This window comes from Saimiri boliviensis, chromosome 1 (genome assembly GCF_048565385.1).
Source record: "Saimiri boliviensis isolate mSaiBol1 chromosome 1, mSaiBol1.pri, whole genome shotgun sequence".
Lineage (NCBI taxonomy): Eukaryota > Metazoa > Chordata > Mammalia > Primates > Cebidae > Saimiri > Saimiri boliviensis.
The window spans coordinates 133,578,084-133,593,906 of NC_133449.1; positions in this window are offsets into that span (position 1 = coordinate 133,578,084).

The following is a 15,823-nucleotide window of genomic DNA, read 5'->3' on the forward strand; positions in this document are numbered from 1 at the left end:
CTGCCTTATTGCTGGGCAGGGCAGATCTGATTTACCTCACTGAAGGTCCTGTCTTCAGGGTTGATAGCCTTCCTCCTCTTTGAGGCATTAAAATACCTTTTTGTATATGAGGCCACTGTGGTAGGTGATCCCACTTAGTGATTGTTGCTGTTTGATGCCCTTACTTGGCAAAAGTAAAAGTTGGCAAGCCTACACAATTTCTACACTTCTGGTGAGAAATCTTAACCAGCATTCAAAGTTCAAAGATATGGGAGCCCCACTGATGTGTAACATGTTGGCTTTGAGTTACACCAACCTGGGTTCCAAGTCTGTTACTTAATTGACAATGAGAACTGCTCTCTGCTCAAAGCCACTACCTGCTCACCAATACTGCAGATAATAATACCTAACTTATATTGGTTATAAGACAGTCTATATAAATGATCTGGCATGTCACAGTTTTCCATGGCAGCCATTATCACAAGAGACTTTTTGGTCCCAACAAAAATTCCTGCAGTCTAATTCTTTCTGGTTTCTGTCCTTTCTTCTTGCGTCTTACAACTAGAGATATAGAAGCTGAAGGCAACTAATATACAACTTTGGCACCAATAGTCATGGCCAAGGTTCACAGAAGAAAACACACTTGTATCTGTGCCTCCAGAAGGAACATTAAACCTAGGATGAGACTATTAGAAAGAAGACATTTCAATATTTGAGAGCACAGATGAATATCAAAAGTAAATTACACCATAAGCCAGATGTTCCAGGAACTTCATTTCTTTTTTTTTTTTTTTTTTTTTGCCTGAAGGAGAAGTTTTAGTTCATAAAGAAAACAATGAGCAGAAATTGCCATCACAAAATGGTTCATGGTTATTTAAAATGGGCTCATTTGAAAATAATCAAAGATGTGCACAATGATTTATAAAGACAGTTGTTCATTTCAGTGTTATTTATCATATGTAAAATGTAGAAACATCCTGAACAGCTTACCATAAAGGATTTGTTATATAAATTACAGTACTTTCATTTGATGGACTGCTATACAGCCATTAAAAATCATGTTGTTGAAAAATATTTAACGACTTGAGAAAATGTTTGCAATATTTTTTAAGCAAGGAAAGAAGGTTACAAAGTAGAATGTATAGTATGATCATATTTTATGTCATTATAACACAGATATCAGCTGACAGCTTCTAAACTTTAGGATCCAGTTAAGATTGGCTCAAATGCCCAGTTCTATGGTCTTGGGAAGCCTTGCCAAGACTTCTTCAGTTTCCTGGGGACCTGTCTTCTCACAGGTCCTTATGCCTTTTGTCAGCCACTGTCTCACTATGCCATTCTAACTTCAATGTGAAACTCAACCTCACTTATCCACTTGCAAAACAAAATTTATAGCAGCAAAGCTATTTTTCATGGTTTGGATAGGAAAGATGGAGGGGATAGAAGAAGTATTCATATTCCTGTGGTGGCATGAGTAGTGGCCTCTCAAAAGATATGTCCATATTCTAACTCCAAGAACCTGTGAATATGATCCTTGGATAAAGAGGGTCTTTGCATATGTAACAAGTTAAGGACATGGAGATGAGATTATCTTGGATTCACATGGGCTCTAAATCCAGTGACACATATCTTTATAAGAGAAAGAAGAGAAGATGACACAGACAGACACAGGACAAAGGCCATGTGAAGACAGGGTGGAGATTACAGCTATAGTTCCACAGCCAGGGGATGCCTGGAGCCTCCAGAAGCTGAAAGAGGCAGGAAGGAGCCTCCCTTAGAGCCTCCAGAGGGGCAATGGCTCTACCAACACGTAGATTTTATAATTCTGTCCTCCAGAACTGTGAGCAAACAAATTTTGATTTTTTTTTTTTTTTAATTTAAGCCAGGGGTTTTCATCCTCTGGGCCAGAGACTGGTACCAGTCTGTGGCCTGTTAGGAACCAGCCTACACAGCAGGAGGTGAGCAGTGAGCAAGCCAGTGAAGCTTCATCTGAATTTACAGCTGCTCCCCATTGCTCACATTACCTCCTGAGCTCAACCTCCTGTCAGATCAGTGGTGGTGTTAGATTCTCATAGGAGCACAAGCCCTACTGTGAACTGCACATGTGAGGGACCTAGGCTGCCTGCTCCTTATGAGAATCTAACACCTGATGATCTGTCACTGTCTCCACCCCCAGATGGTACCGTCTCATTGCAGGAAAACAAGCTCAGGATTCCCACTGACTCTACATTATGGAAAGTTGTGTAAATACTTCATTATATATTACAATGTAATAATAATAGAAATACAAAGTGCACAATAAATGTCATACATTTGAATCATCCCCAAACCATCCCCTCTCCCCACAACCCCACACAGACCTGGGGAAAAATTGTCTTCCATGAAACCAGTCACTGGCACCACAAAAGGTTGTGGACTGCTGTTTAAGCCACTGGGTTCATGGTCATCTGTTAAGGCAGCCCTGAGAAACTACCACAATCACCAAAGGACATACAACCATGTTGATAACTCTACTTACTAAAGGATCCTTTGTCTCCTTTCACCACCACCAGGGAGTTTCACTCACCATCTAGATACTTTCTTGAGCTTCTCTTAGTTCTCTCACACTTTCTTTGACCTCCTCCTCTTCCTCCCACCCATATTGTTCCACAGACTCAACTTCTCCCTCTATCCTATAGGGTTGTCATCTCACTTGTCATCTCACAGCCCATTCTGCCTCCTACTACCAAAATTACATGTGTAAAATTTACTTTATTCACAGACTTTCCTGGCTCAGTGAGGGCAACTTCATTCTTTCAGCTACACAGCATGCAAGCACTGGACTCCCCTTGACTCTGCTCTTGGGATCAACCCACACCCAATCCATCAAGAAATCTTGCTGGCTCTACCTTCAGAATGTATCCACTGCTTGACCACTTCTGACTCCCTCCACTGTGGCTAACCTAGTCCAATCACCTCCTGCCAACATGGCAACAGCCTCCAGTAGATACTTTTGCTTCCACCCTTGTCTCCCACAGGTCTCTTTCAACACAGCACAAGAAAATAATTCCTTTGATAACCTTAGCCCAATCTTACCACTCATCTACTGAAAACCTGGCAAAGGCTCCCTTCTCACCTAGAGTAAAAGTGAAAATCTTTAAATGGCTACAAGGATAATCTGGCCCCCATAGTTCTTAGACCACATCTGACTTCTGTCCCTCATTCACTTCATTCTAGTCCCAAGGATCTACATACTGCTCGTCAAACACATGGGACACCCTCCTTGCTCCAGCAGTTTCCTCTGCCTGGAATGTTCTTGTCTGGTTGCCTAATTCCCACCTCTTCTGTGATTCCTTTCTCAAATATTTCTGTCTCAGGGCAACTGCCCCCCTCAACATGCTCTGAATTTTCCCGTGAAAATGGTTTAAATAATAAAAGCATGGCAACAACAACAAACTTCATGCTCTGTCTGCTGACAATGGACTGGATGTTTGTGTCACCTCCACTCCCAAATTCCTATGTTGAAATCCTAACCCCCAATGTGATGATATTTGGAGATAGAGCCTTTGGGAGGTAATTAGCCTATGGCAGTAGAGCCCTCATGAATGGGATTGGTGCCCTTATAACCTGGAGAGCTCTTTTGCCCTCTTTTGCCAGGGAGGATAAAGGAAGCCAGCAGCCCGCAGAACCAGTAGTTCTGCAACTTTACCAGAACCCAATCACGCTGACACCCTGATCTTAGACTCTTTGCGCCTCTAGAACTGTGAAAAACATAATTATGTTGTTGGTAAGCCACTCAGTCTCTAGTGCTTTTGGAATAGCAACCCAAGCTGACTAAGACACTGTCTATCTATGTATCAAAAATAAAATGGTTGCCATAAGTATACTGTTAACATGTTTATTTGAACTGAAATATGAAGTCAATTGTTTTTTCTAACAGCTGATCATTAAATATAATTTGGGCCATAAAACTCAAAAGTAATTTAAATGCTTTGATTTGACTGATCAACTTGACAACGTGAAATGGCTTTGCCAATCATAGGATGAATATTTTCCCGAAGTTGAATGAGTTAAATCCTCAATTATAAAATTGTTCTAAAATATATTTAAGATATATAAGATAAAAGCATTTTGTCAAAAATATTGCGTTCGCAATATTGTATTATATTGAAATTAACATTAGCACTGTTGTGATTTACCCAACTCTGAGTATACTTAGATAAACACAATGCCTCAGAGAAAGAGAGTAACAAGTATAATTAATATTCATTTGATGCCGGTTTAAACCCACTTTGGTCTAATTTCTAGAAACTGAAGATTAAATAATAAATTATTTTGCAAGTAATTTTGTTTCCAAGTCTCAGCTTGCAGCAAAACTGAAGAAACTCACCTAGTTGTTGGCTGATCATAAAATTTAATTTGGGGCATATAATTCAAAAGGAGGTTTAAAAACTGAGTGTCCCATCTATTCCTAATGCAGTGAGCATTTTATCATAACAGGATGTGGAATTTTGTCAAATGTTTACTCTTTGTCTATGGATGTGATCATATGGTTTAGCCTATTTAATATGTTAATATTGACAAATATATTGATCAATTTTTCTAGTTGAGTAAACTTGCTATTCAAGTCTGGTTCCATCCCATCTACTCACTTCTGTGAAAATTCTCAGAGATACATCTATAAAAATTTTTTTAAATGGAAATATAATTCATGCTGAAACCTGTATTTTTCTATTAATAAGTAGCATTCATCTTAAGATACCTGGAAAAAATGGAAAAAGTCACATCCACCGAATTAGTACTTTATTTTTATATTTAATAATTGACAAATTTTATAATAATATCTTATTTTTATCTATGACTAATAATTTAAATGTTAAGTCAATCCAGAAGATACTTGATACTAAAGTCTATAGTAACTATGTTACCATATATATGTAAAAATATGTATATATATATATGTTTAGCCTTTATCCTCATATATATTCATATATATTTATTCAACATATTTATCTATATTAATGTACATTCATTATAGAGAAATAGGAAGATAAATCAATAAGAAACTTTCAAGTATAAACTACATTATAGTGAATAAAATTCTGTAAAGGACGTAAAATAGAATTGCACATACAAGAAGAAAAAAATACGTAAAATTTCCATCTACTAACAAGAGAACGTGTTTGTGTGTTTTGAAAATGTTGTAAGATGTTGGAAGTATTGAACTGCCAAGGTATTTTTATTGCTCTGGATATATTTAAAAGAAAGATATCATAGTTTATCTTAAAATGTCAATATAGTATATGTTAGGTATCCGTCGTTTACAGCCATTTAGACGTAAGACAAAAATTTTAGACAACAGCTTTAAAATGTGCCAGAAAGAGCATAATTCTTTTAAAAAAAAATTCCTTTAGCGGTAATAAGCAAAAATGTCTGAAGGTCTCTGATTTCAAATACCTTATGGCAAGATATCCCCTTCGTTAGTGAAAAATTCAACACAATATTTTTCTAAGTAAGCAGCTAGAATTATCCTGGCCAACAGTGGCCTGGCTCAGCATCCAAGGTCTCTTCCAGGAGATCACAGGGAGCATCAGACTTACCCCATGTACCAACTAAATGTGATAATGGCCATGTTAGCTGGGGTCTCCCAATTTATTTCACTGTACATGATTAGGTCCCTGCTCCGTCTCTTCCGTTGCTCCAAGTCACAGTCCTCTGTGCCACAACTTCATAGAAACACTCATGGGTCTCTGACATCCCAGCCCCATCATGATTCATGCCCCATGGTTCCCTCTATCTTTGCTGTCTTTTGCTACTGCCCCTTGTCTTCCAATATTCAACTCAGGTACCACCTCCAAAAGCAAGCCTTCTATGATCCTTCCACAGTCCCCAGGTTGGAGTAGGGATCCCATTTTAGGTTCCACAGTCCCCTGGGTTCTCTCCATCACAGCACACTAAACTTACGGGACTGCGACTCCAAAAATGTCAGGGAAAGCAGCTCACCTGGGGTGTCTGCTAGGAATGCTCATTCCTGGCCTCACTGCAGGAAAGTCTGTTCCAGCGTTTGAGCAGTGGAGCTCAGGAAGCTGCACGTTGAAGACACTCCCCAGGTGATCTGTTGCAAGTAATACGATTAACATATTTTGAGAAATTCTGTTGTCATACCGTTGCTCACTTATTTGACTGAGCCCCCCAGCCTCTAAACTTTCGGAAGGCAGAGAACGTTTTATTCACTATCATCTCTGCCAATGGTGCCTAGAACACTGCCTGGCATGTAGAAGGCACTCCATAAAGGCTTGCTGAATGCAGGAACAGGTGAATTAATTAATTAGCCAATATTTCCATTTTCACAATCTCGTATATCAAGCCATGCATTAACCTGTGGCCACTAAGCCATAACGTTCCTTGGTTGGAGTTGATCTTTAGGTCCATTCAGTGAGGCTCCTTAGGTTTTCTCATATTAATCAGAAGTTTAATGTATCTCTGATAATATAAAATATAAATAAATCTAACTTCATCAGCATTTTTTTTAGTTGGCACGCACTTTCAGAGTCCAGAGTCCTTGGTGTGCCACAAGGGTTTAAAGTTCTTGCCCTAATTAGCCTGCAGCAGCCTGTAAACCTCACTTATCTGCCATAGTTTATGTGACCACTCCCTCAGCCCCTTTTACTTTATTTTGGCAGTGGGAGGCACAGTCTATAATCCTAATTGTGCAATAAACTGACTGACATTTGTATGGAATCGAAAGAATATAAAACGAGTCTACGTCGGGTGTCATGTACCAAGGCTTAGCATCCACAGAGGCCATTCTGAAATAACTTCCCTCCCCTCCTTAGCTCATCCCCTCCCTGTCTCTCCCTGGCTGCAGCATCCTGATTGTCATCACCCCTTCCACAGTGTCACCCCACTGATAGGCAGGAAAACCTTTCTACTGGTATTTTTACTCTCTCTCGCCTTCCACAGTCCCAAGGCCCTGTGGTCTGTGCTGTGCTTGGTCCTCATGCCCTCCCCTGCATTGCCCCATTTCTTGCCCTGCTCTCTTGGTCCAGGCTTGCTCTTAGCATCATCACATCCCACAGGCCTTTGGGGAGTGGTGCAGGGAAGAGATGGCTCTGGTCCCTGGGAGTGGATAGAGGGAATGAGAAGGCACCACTGAGGCCTGGCCTCTGGATGATTCCCTGAGAGATTCTCAAACCTCGTAGACTGTCCATATTAACACGCTTACCCTCTGGGGTGTCACTCTAGTTAGGAGGCCATCAGGAAAACAGAAGGGGCAGAAGGAAAAGGCCACTTTTCAGAAGGACCCGCAAAAGAGGGAGCGGGTCCAGGAGATTTTGCAAAGTGAAATTAAACCCACCTGAGAATGAAGAGAAAGAGGGGGCATGTTGAAACGGTACCACCAGTGACAAGTATTCCCAGAGATAAAGAATTCACTTTTGGACGTTAGGTCAAGATAAATGGAGTCCTCCCCATTAAATACTTTCCAGAGTCAAATTCATATATACTGGGGAATCGTCAGCCCAAGATTCAGAGTTGAAGCCAAGAGAATTGAAGGGAAATGATGTAGATGTCAAAAGAAAGTCTGAAGGCTGAATCTTGGGTTTTACCCAGTTAGTAGCTAGGAAGCAAATACAAAGGGGTCAAAAAAAGAGAGAGAAAATAGAGAAGGAGGGAGAGAGAAGAATGAAGTGGAAGTGAGAGGAAGAGAGGGCCGGGCAGAGACTAAGGAGGAGAGTGTTAGTTAAAAGACAAAGAATCCCAGCACTTTGGGAGACCAAGGCAGGCAGATCACTTGAGGTCAGGAGTTTGAGACCAGCCTGGCCAACATGGTGAAACCCATCTCTACTAAAAATACAAAAAATTAGCCGGGTGTGGTGGCGCACACCTGTAGTCCCAGCTACTTGGGTTGCTGAGGAAGGAGAATTGCTTGAACCTCAGGGGTGGAGGCTGCAGTGAGCTGAGATTGTGCCTCTACACTCCAGCCTCGGGGACAGAGTGCGACTCTATCTCAAAAACAAAATAAGTAAAAAGGAAAGGGTCTATAGGAAAAGGGGAGAAGAAATACTGTCAGTGACAGAAAAATGCAAACACAAGAGAGACAGGAAAGGCTTTTTGCAAAAAGAAAATTCTAAACAAATGGTAACTTTTAATTTGTCTTACGTAACTGAATCCCTAATGAAACATCTGTGCTAGAATTGCATTAAGTATCCTTTAATGAACCCATAGCATCCACAGTTCTGCTTTTAGTTTTGTAGATGCATCTGAATAGCACACACGTTGCTTTCCAAGAAACACCACCTGAACATTCCTAACAAACAAGGACGAAGAAATAAAGGGAACTTCATCTCCGTACTGTGCACCACCTATTAATATTTTATTGCACTGCTATGGTCTCTCGGGGAGCAAAAACATTTGGGTGTGCTGTGGGTTAGGTAAACACCCACTAAATATTGATGCATGCATAATTAGAATGACTAAAATAATTCTGGCATAAAATTACCCTAGCAGTCAGGGGAGAGAGAAAATGAAGTAATTTGATCATGAAAATTAATACAAGTCAACTCTCAATTTTCACTGCAGCTAATTGAAAAACACTTATTATTCAAACCTCATTTTCCCTCCTGGTTTGTACCTTTTGTGCCTTGCCCTGAGAGAAAAGAAGGCATGAGGAGGGTCCCAGAGGCAAAGCTGTTATGTGGAGATAGTGAAACAAGAGACTGATGCTTATTTTTTTCAGGCGGTGGCTCCTCAACTTTTAGTCACATTGATGTTGCCACATATGACACACATCCATGGACATGTCCAAGGGGATAGGCCGTTCTGTCCTCTCCCATTCAAACAGCATTGAAATTACAATGAGATTGACATTATTGTAGGTGTTATCTTTTTTATGATAGCCTTTTCAATATCTAATTCACATATCATACAATTTGCCAATTTAAAGTATACAAATTCGGCCAGGTGCCAGGGCTCACGCCTGTAATCCCAACACTTTGGGAGGCAGAGTTGGGCAGATCAAGACCAAGAGCAAGAGGTAAGGAGGTCAAGACCAGCCTGGCCAATGTGGTGAAACCTTGTCTCTACTAAAAATACAAAACATAGCCGGGCGGGTTTGTAGGTGCCTGTAATCCCAGTTACTTGGGAGGCTGAGGCAGGAGAATCGCTTGAGCCTGGGAGGCAGCTTGCAGTGAGCTGAGATCAAACCACTGCACTCCAGCCTAGGTGACAGAGCAAAACTCCATCTCAAAAAAAAAAAAGCATACAAATCGGTGGTTTTTAGTATTCAGACTTGTGCAACCATCATTACATTTCACCTTAAAAAGTAACCCATTAGTAGTCACTCCCCATTTCACCCCAAAGCCCCTAGTTTTCAGCAACTACCGATCAGTTTTCTGTCTCTATGGGTTTGCCTATTCTAGACATTGCCTACAAGTAAAATCATACAATATGTGGTCTTTTGTGACTTGTTTCTGCAGCTGGCTAAGGAAAACATGAGTGGAATGTTTTTTGTGGTTCATCTATGTTGTAGCATGCATCAAGATTTCATTGCTTTTTCTGAATGAATCACATTCCGTTGCATGAGTACATCACATTTTATTTATCCATTCAAGAGTTGATGGATATTTGGGTTGTTTCCACTTTGGCTACTATTATGAACAACATTGCTGTGAACATTCCTGTACAAGTTTTGTGCACATAATCTTGAATGTGAGCTCTAACAAGAGCAGCTAACATTGCCCAGTGAGCTTCTGTAGGGAATACAGGCACCATCTCATTTCATCAGCTCAGGACTCTAACGTGCAGAGCCAGGATACAAATCTCCATCAGTCTGACTCTAAAGTCCATGTTTCTAGTCTCCTTGCTTTGCTTCCTCCTAAATCTGAAAATTAGAAAGTCATTCATTACTTCAAGTGAAGTACTATTCTATAAGTAAGACATTAGTTATTACATCTCTTAGCTGGTCACAACCATCCTGCTTGAAAACCACCTCCCCTGAGCATATGGCTCCCTGGAGAAATTATTTTGAGGGGTAAAAGGAGGCCCGTAAGTGTCTGTCAGGACAGTATTGTCAGATGCTGATGCTTTAAAAGAGCTCTAGAGGCAGTCAAGAGGTTTATTCTGAAAAAGAGGATGCTATGGTCTGAATGTTTGTGTCAACCCAAATTCCTATGTTGAAATCCTTCCCCTCAAGGTGATGGTATTAGGAAGTGGGGCCTTTAGGAGGTGATTAAGTCGGAAGGGTCCAGTCCATTTCAATGAGATTTGTGTCTGATATGGTTAAGCTTTGTATTCCTACCCGAATCTCATCTTGAATGATAATCCCCAGGTGTTGACCGAGACACCTGCTGAGAGGTGATTTGATCAAAAGGGTGGTTTCCTCCATGCTGTTTTTGTGATAGTGGATGAATTCACATGAGATCTGAGGGTTTTATGAGGCAGTTTTCCCTGCTCTTGCACATTACCTCTCTCCTGCAGCCATGCTAGATGTGACTGCTTTCCCTTCTGCCATGATTATAAGTTTCCTGAAGCTTCCCCAAACTTGCGGAGTTGTGAGTCAGTTAAACATTTTTTTTTTATAAATTACCCAGCCTCAGGTAGTTCTTTCTAGCAGTGTGAAAATGGACTAATAACAGTGTCTTCGGAAGAAAATGCCAGAAAGCTGGCTTGTTCTCTTTCTGCTATATGAGAACACAGAAAGAAGATGGCAGAAAGTCCTCCTCAGAACATTACCATGCTGGCATCCTGATCTCAATCTCTATCCTCCAGAACTGTGAGAAGTAAATATTCCTTATTTATGTTTAGTGTTACAATCTATGGTAATTTGTTCTTGTAGCCTGAACTAAGACAGAGAGTATGCCAGGGAAAGGCGGAATATGGGGATCTGGTTCAAGCCTCCTCCTTCCTCTGAAGGAAGGTCCAGTGGACCACCCCCACACATGAGCAAGGCCTTTCCCTTCAGATTAATTACTCAGAATTATATACAAATTAGTATTTATTTTTTCCTCCCACCACAGACACAGCCAGCACCTCTTCATTCTTCGAACACATGGCACCCAGCCTCGACTCTTATGTCTTTGCCTCTTTATTTCTCCCACCAAAATTTCCCTTGTTTTTCTTCTCTTTGGACAAACTTCTGCTTATTATTTAGGATTCATGTCACATGTCTCTTCCTCAATTGGCATGTCAGGAGCTGTGTCCAGGGAAACCATAGGGACAGGAGAGACACTTGGATTAGTCAGGGCTCTCTAGAAAGATAGAACTAACAGCATAGATATGTACATATATAAAGGGGAGTTTATTAAGTATTAACTTAACGTGATCACAAGGTCCCACCATAGGCTGTCTGCAAGCCTGAGGGTCAAGGAGAGCCAGTTTGAGTCTCAAAACTGAAGAACATGGAGTCTGATGTTTGAGGATGGGAAACATCCAGCACAGGAGAAAGATGTAGGCTGGGAGGCTAGGCCAGTTTCAGCTTTTCACATTTTTCTGCCTGCTTTTATTCACTGGCAGCTAATGAGAATGTGCCCACCATATTAAGGATAGGTCTGCCTTTCCCAGCTCACTGACTTAAATGTTATTCTTCTTTGGCAACATTCTCACAGACATACCCAGGATCGATATTTTGCATCCTTCAATCCAATCAAGGTGACACTCAGTATTAACCATCGCAACCCTGGATAGCAGCTCAGTGTAGAATGCCCCAGCATGGCCCAGCAATTTAGGATTCTGGTGGGTAGCAGATTCCACAGGTGCCCCACTGCCTTTCCCCAACACTTACTTCATCTGTACATGCCTGCTGGACTTCCAAATGTTAGAACCTGCATGGTTTTATGTTGCCTTGTTACGGAGAAACTGGAAGTGATGGGGAAGAAATCCACCCCACGCATACTTTCAACCAATTACCAATGAGTGTTAGTGAATAAATACTGAACGACCTTAGCCAACAGGTAGAATAACACTGAGAAAGGTGTTTACTGCATTTCAGAGTTTCTCCAGAAGGATTAAGTTTATGCAAGCATTAAGCCCCCAGCAGGATTGAGCTCGGTTCTTCTCAGTGATAACTGCTTCCTTCTCTTTCCTATCCCACGTCTCCGTTCTCCTACTGGTAGTTTCTGGGATCACCTCCAAAATAAACTACTTGTGCTTGAATCCTCATCTCAAGGTCTCTTTCTGGGAAAACTGAAACTAAGACATGCTGGCTATCTCTAGCACTTGAATCACACCAGAATTCTTTGCAGAGACTATTCTGAGATACATCACTCCCTCCTAAGGGGAGGTCTCACATACAAGAAGGAAGTATTAATGGGTTTGTGCATCATTTTCTTAGAGGGTTCAAAAGAAGCAGGTTGGGAGCAGATGTCTTTGGAAGATCTAGTCATCATGGAATAAATATCTTTTTTATTCAGGTTGCTGCACAACAATAGGGTATAGGCAATAGAGTGGATGATACATATAACCACTGCAGTTGTCATTGCTAGGACTGTCTTAACTCTTACTGCATTGTCCCAGCACTTAACATGATGCTTGATATACAGCAGGTGCCCAATACATGCTGACTATCATTTAATAAAGTTATTCTTTGTAGACCAGTGAGAAGAATACCTTTTCTCAGTCTTCTGTCTTTGAATACGTCATTCTTTTCTGGCACACATTGTTCTACTATCTTGTATTAGGTTAAAGCCTAAAATGCTATTTAAAAACCCTCAAAACATAGTGGCTTAATACAGAAACCAACACATGTAATAAAATTGTAAAGAACTAAACACACATACAAGTGAGTTCAAGTAAAACAGGAAATCAGTAAGATCTATCAACTGTATCAATGTTAATATCTTGGTTGTGATATTATACTATAGTTTTGCAAAATGTTATCACTGGGGGGAGCTGAGCAAAGAGCATACAGAAGCTATTATTTCTTACAATGGTATATGAATCTACAATGATCTCAATAAAAATTTTTATTAAAAATATATAGTATCATAAATAATAGTATAGGTAATGGCTTCCTTCTGTTTTTCCAGAAAAAAAGAAAAACCATTGACCCAAATAGTATGCTTGGTACTTCTTAATAAATGCATCTAAAAGACTATTCAGTTGCTTAATTGACAAATAAATGAAAAATAAACATTATGTTACTTAGAGAGTTCTTTAATATGTAATGGGAAACCATTTTTCCACTCCAGAAGATCATTGAAAGATCCAAGTTCCTTCTATCTTGTTGCTGCAATATCTCCTAGGGGTACTAGCTTCACCTACAGAGCTGAAGCTGAGTCAAAGCTCAATGTCCATCTGTAGGAGGGGGAAAAGAGGGAAATGAATTTCCTTATAAGTATGTGATGCATAAATTGCACACATCACTTCCATTCACATTATATTGGCAGAAACTTAGCCTCATGGGCACATCTACCTGTAGGGGAAGCTGGCAAGCGGAGCTTTTGTTCTGGATGATCTTGTGCAACTAAAACACCATTATTAAGAAAGAAGGGAAAGACATTTTGAGCAACAACTGGCAATCTTCCTCAAAACACAAACTGATTTTGTTAATTGGCATAGTGTGATGTTCTTTGGTGTGTGCCAAAAATTCCTTCTTTGTGGAAAACCACATCTGACATGTTCTGTAATAACCTTTATCCACAGCCAAGAGATAAGGAGACAGAACTCTGATAACGTCTGAGCCTCGACATCTAGATCTACCTTTTGAGCTTCCAGTTACAGGAGCCGAGCATCCCTACTTTTGATTTATCTGTATTGGGACGGATTTCTATGATTTGCAACCCAAAGGGACCTGATGAACATGGTTGGTATCCAGAATCCTCAATTCCTGAATACACAGAGACATCACAGTGGCAGGGACATCACAGTGGCAGGGACATCACATAAGCTTTACTATCCCAAGGGGTCCTTTGTGTCCTTCTAGAAGAGCCTCAAATGCTTGAGCACTGAACACAGAGCCCTTGGCCAGGATGCTCACAATAGCATGTAGGCTTAACCAGCACCATTTAAATGCTTAGTTTAATCAGTACTGAGAGAGGCATGAGTAATAATAATGAGTTATTTCAAAAGTTTTTAATGGGAAAAAAAAAGAAAAACCATTGACCCAAATAGTATGCTTGATAATTCTTAATAAGTGCTATAAATGCTTCTAAAAGAATATTAAGTTGCTTAATTGCTGAATAAATGAAAAATAAACATTATGTTACTTGGAGAGTTTCTTAATATGAAACAGGGAAAACCATTTTATAAAATGTACTGCATGTGATAAATGCTTATTTTCTTTTCTCAAATCAATTCTTGAAACCCTTAACCACCATTTAAATATAGCTCAATTTTTTTCTGTTTATTCCCCTTTTTATTTTATTTTTTCATTAGTGAAAGAAAATAGATTTACCTAGGAATTAGAGCTGCATAGTGACAGAGATGGAATGTGGAGGATTTGGGAGTCAGAAGCCTTGACTTTTAACCCCAGCTCTGTCATTTACTAGTTCTGTGACCTTGAGCAAGTAACTTAAACTCACGTGCTTTCCAGGAGCAGTGTGGAGCTATTACAAGGACTCTCTTACCCATCTCAGAGAGTTGTAGTGCTACTAATAATAAGTCACAGCACTTTTAGGGCAGTGCTTATCGGCCTTTACTATACATAGCAATTACCTAGGGATTTTGCTAAAATGTAGGTTTGTATTTATTAAGCCTAGATTGGGACCCAAGACCTGACATTTCTAATAAGCTCCCAGGTGATGTTGATGCTACTGATCCATACTTTTGGATAGAAAGGTTCTAGTACGCCTGCCAAGGTCACAATAATTTCCATTATTTAGAAACAACCACGGTTTATAGCAGTTCTTGTGCCCTTTTGCCAGAGCTGACAATGGTAGAGGTGATTTCTGATCCAACCTGGGCCAGAAGAAGGTCTCATCTGCAAGGCTGGGACTTTGAACAGGGACAACCAGAAATGTGACCTATATTCACTTGCTCATTCATTCACCAATTAAAAAAAAAAATTCTGTCTCTATGCCAGGGACTATAATAGGCAGTGGAGATATACCAGTCAATCAAGCAGATCTCTGCACTCAGGGAGCTTTCGTTATAGTAATATGCAAGATAATTTCAGATGAGCTGAGTGCCATGAAGAGATTGAAGAATTTCAAGAGGGTGCAGGGGACTTTAAGTGAAAGTGTTGGGGAAAGTCAAGCCCTTACTTTCCCTTCTGTAGTGGCCTTGGCAACCAAGCGCTAAACATTGTGGCATAAATGGGGGAAGCCTGGGTCCCTAAGTGATATGTGGAGCACAGCACTCTTCCCCTTCCCTGCAGCCTGAATTGGATTGTGATCAGAGTGAAATAAAATACTGTACACCTGTAAGAAATTGAGACAGCAAATTGATCTTTCTGAGATGCACCCACTGCCTAGATATATTATTGGAGGAAGACAATACTGAACAAGCACTGATATGCAAACTCACATTGAAGTCACTTTCTTTCTCCAGTCGTTTCTATCTTAGATTTCTTGGTCAGACCTTTATAAAATCAACTCACTGAATTATAATGGAAGCAAATGAAGCAATTATAAAGTTTGTAATTTTCCTTTAAAACATGCATGCTTATATTTTAAAAGAGTCCTTGGTGGCACAAGAATATTAACATTTAAATTCACCATTTCTCATGTTTATCAACACCCTGTAAATCTAAGTATCCCTCAGAGGATCCTGTAATCCCTTGAAGGAACTCTGTCTTCTTTACTGCATCCTCAGTGGGTCTTTTCTTCCTTGGCTGCTGGTCTCAAGAGCATATAGCTGGTCTTTCAGCCCCCTGAATACTCTTCCTCTCTTCTCTTCTAATTCTTATGTATCCTAAGCAGTCACTTCAAAG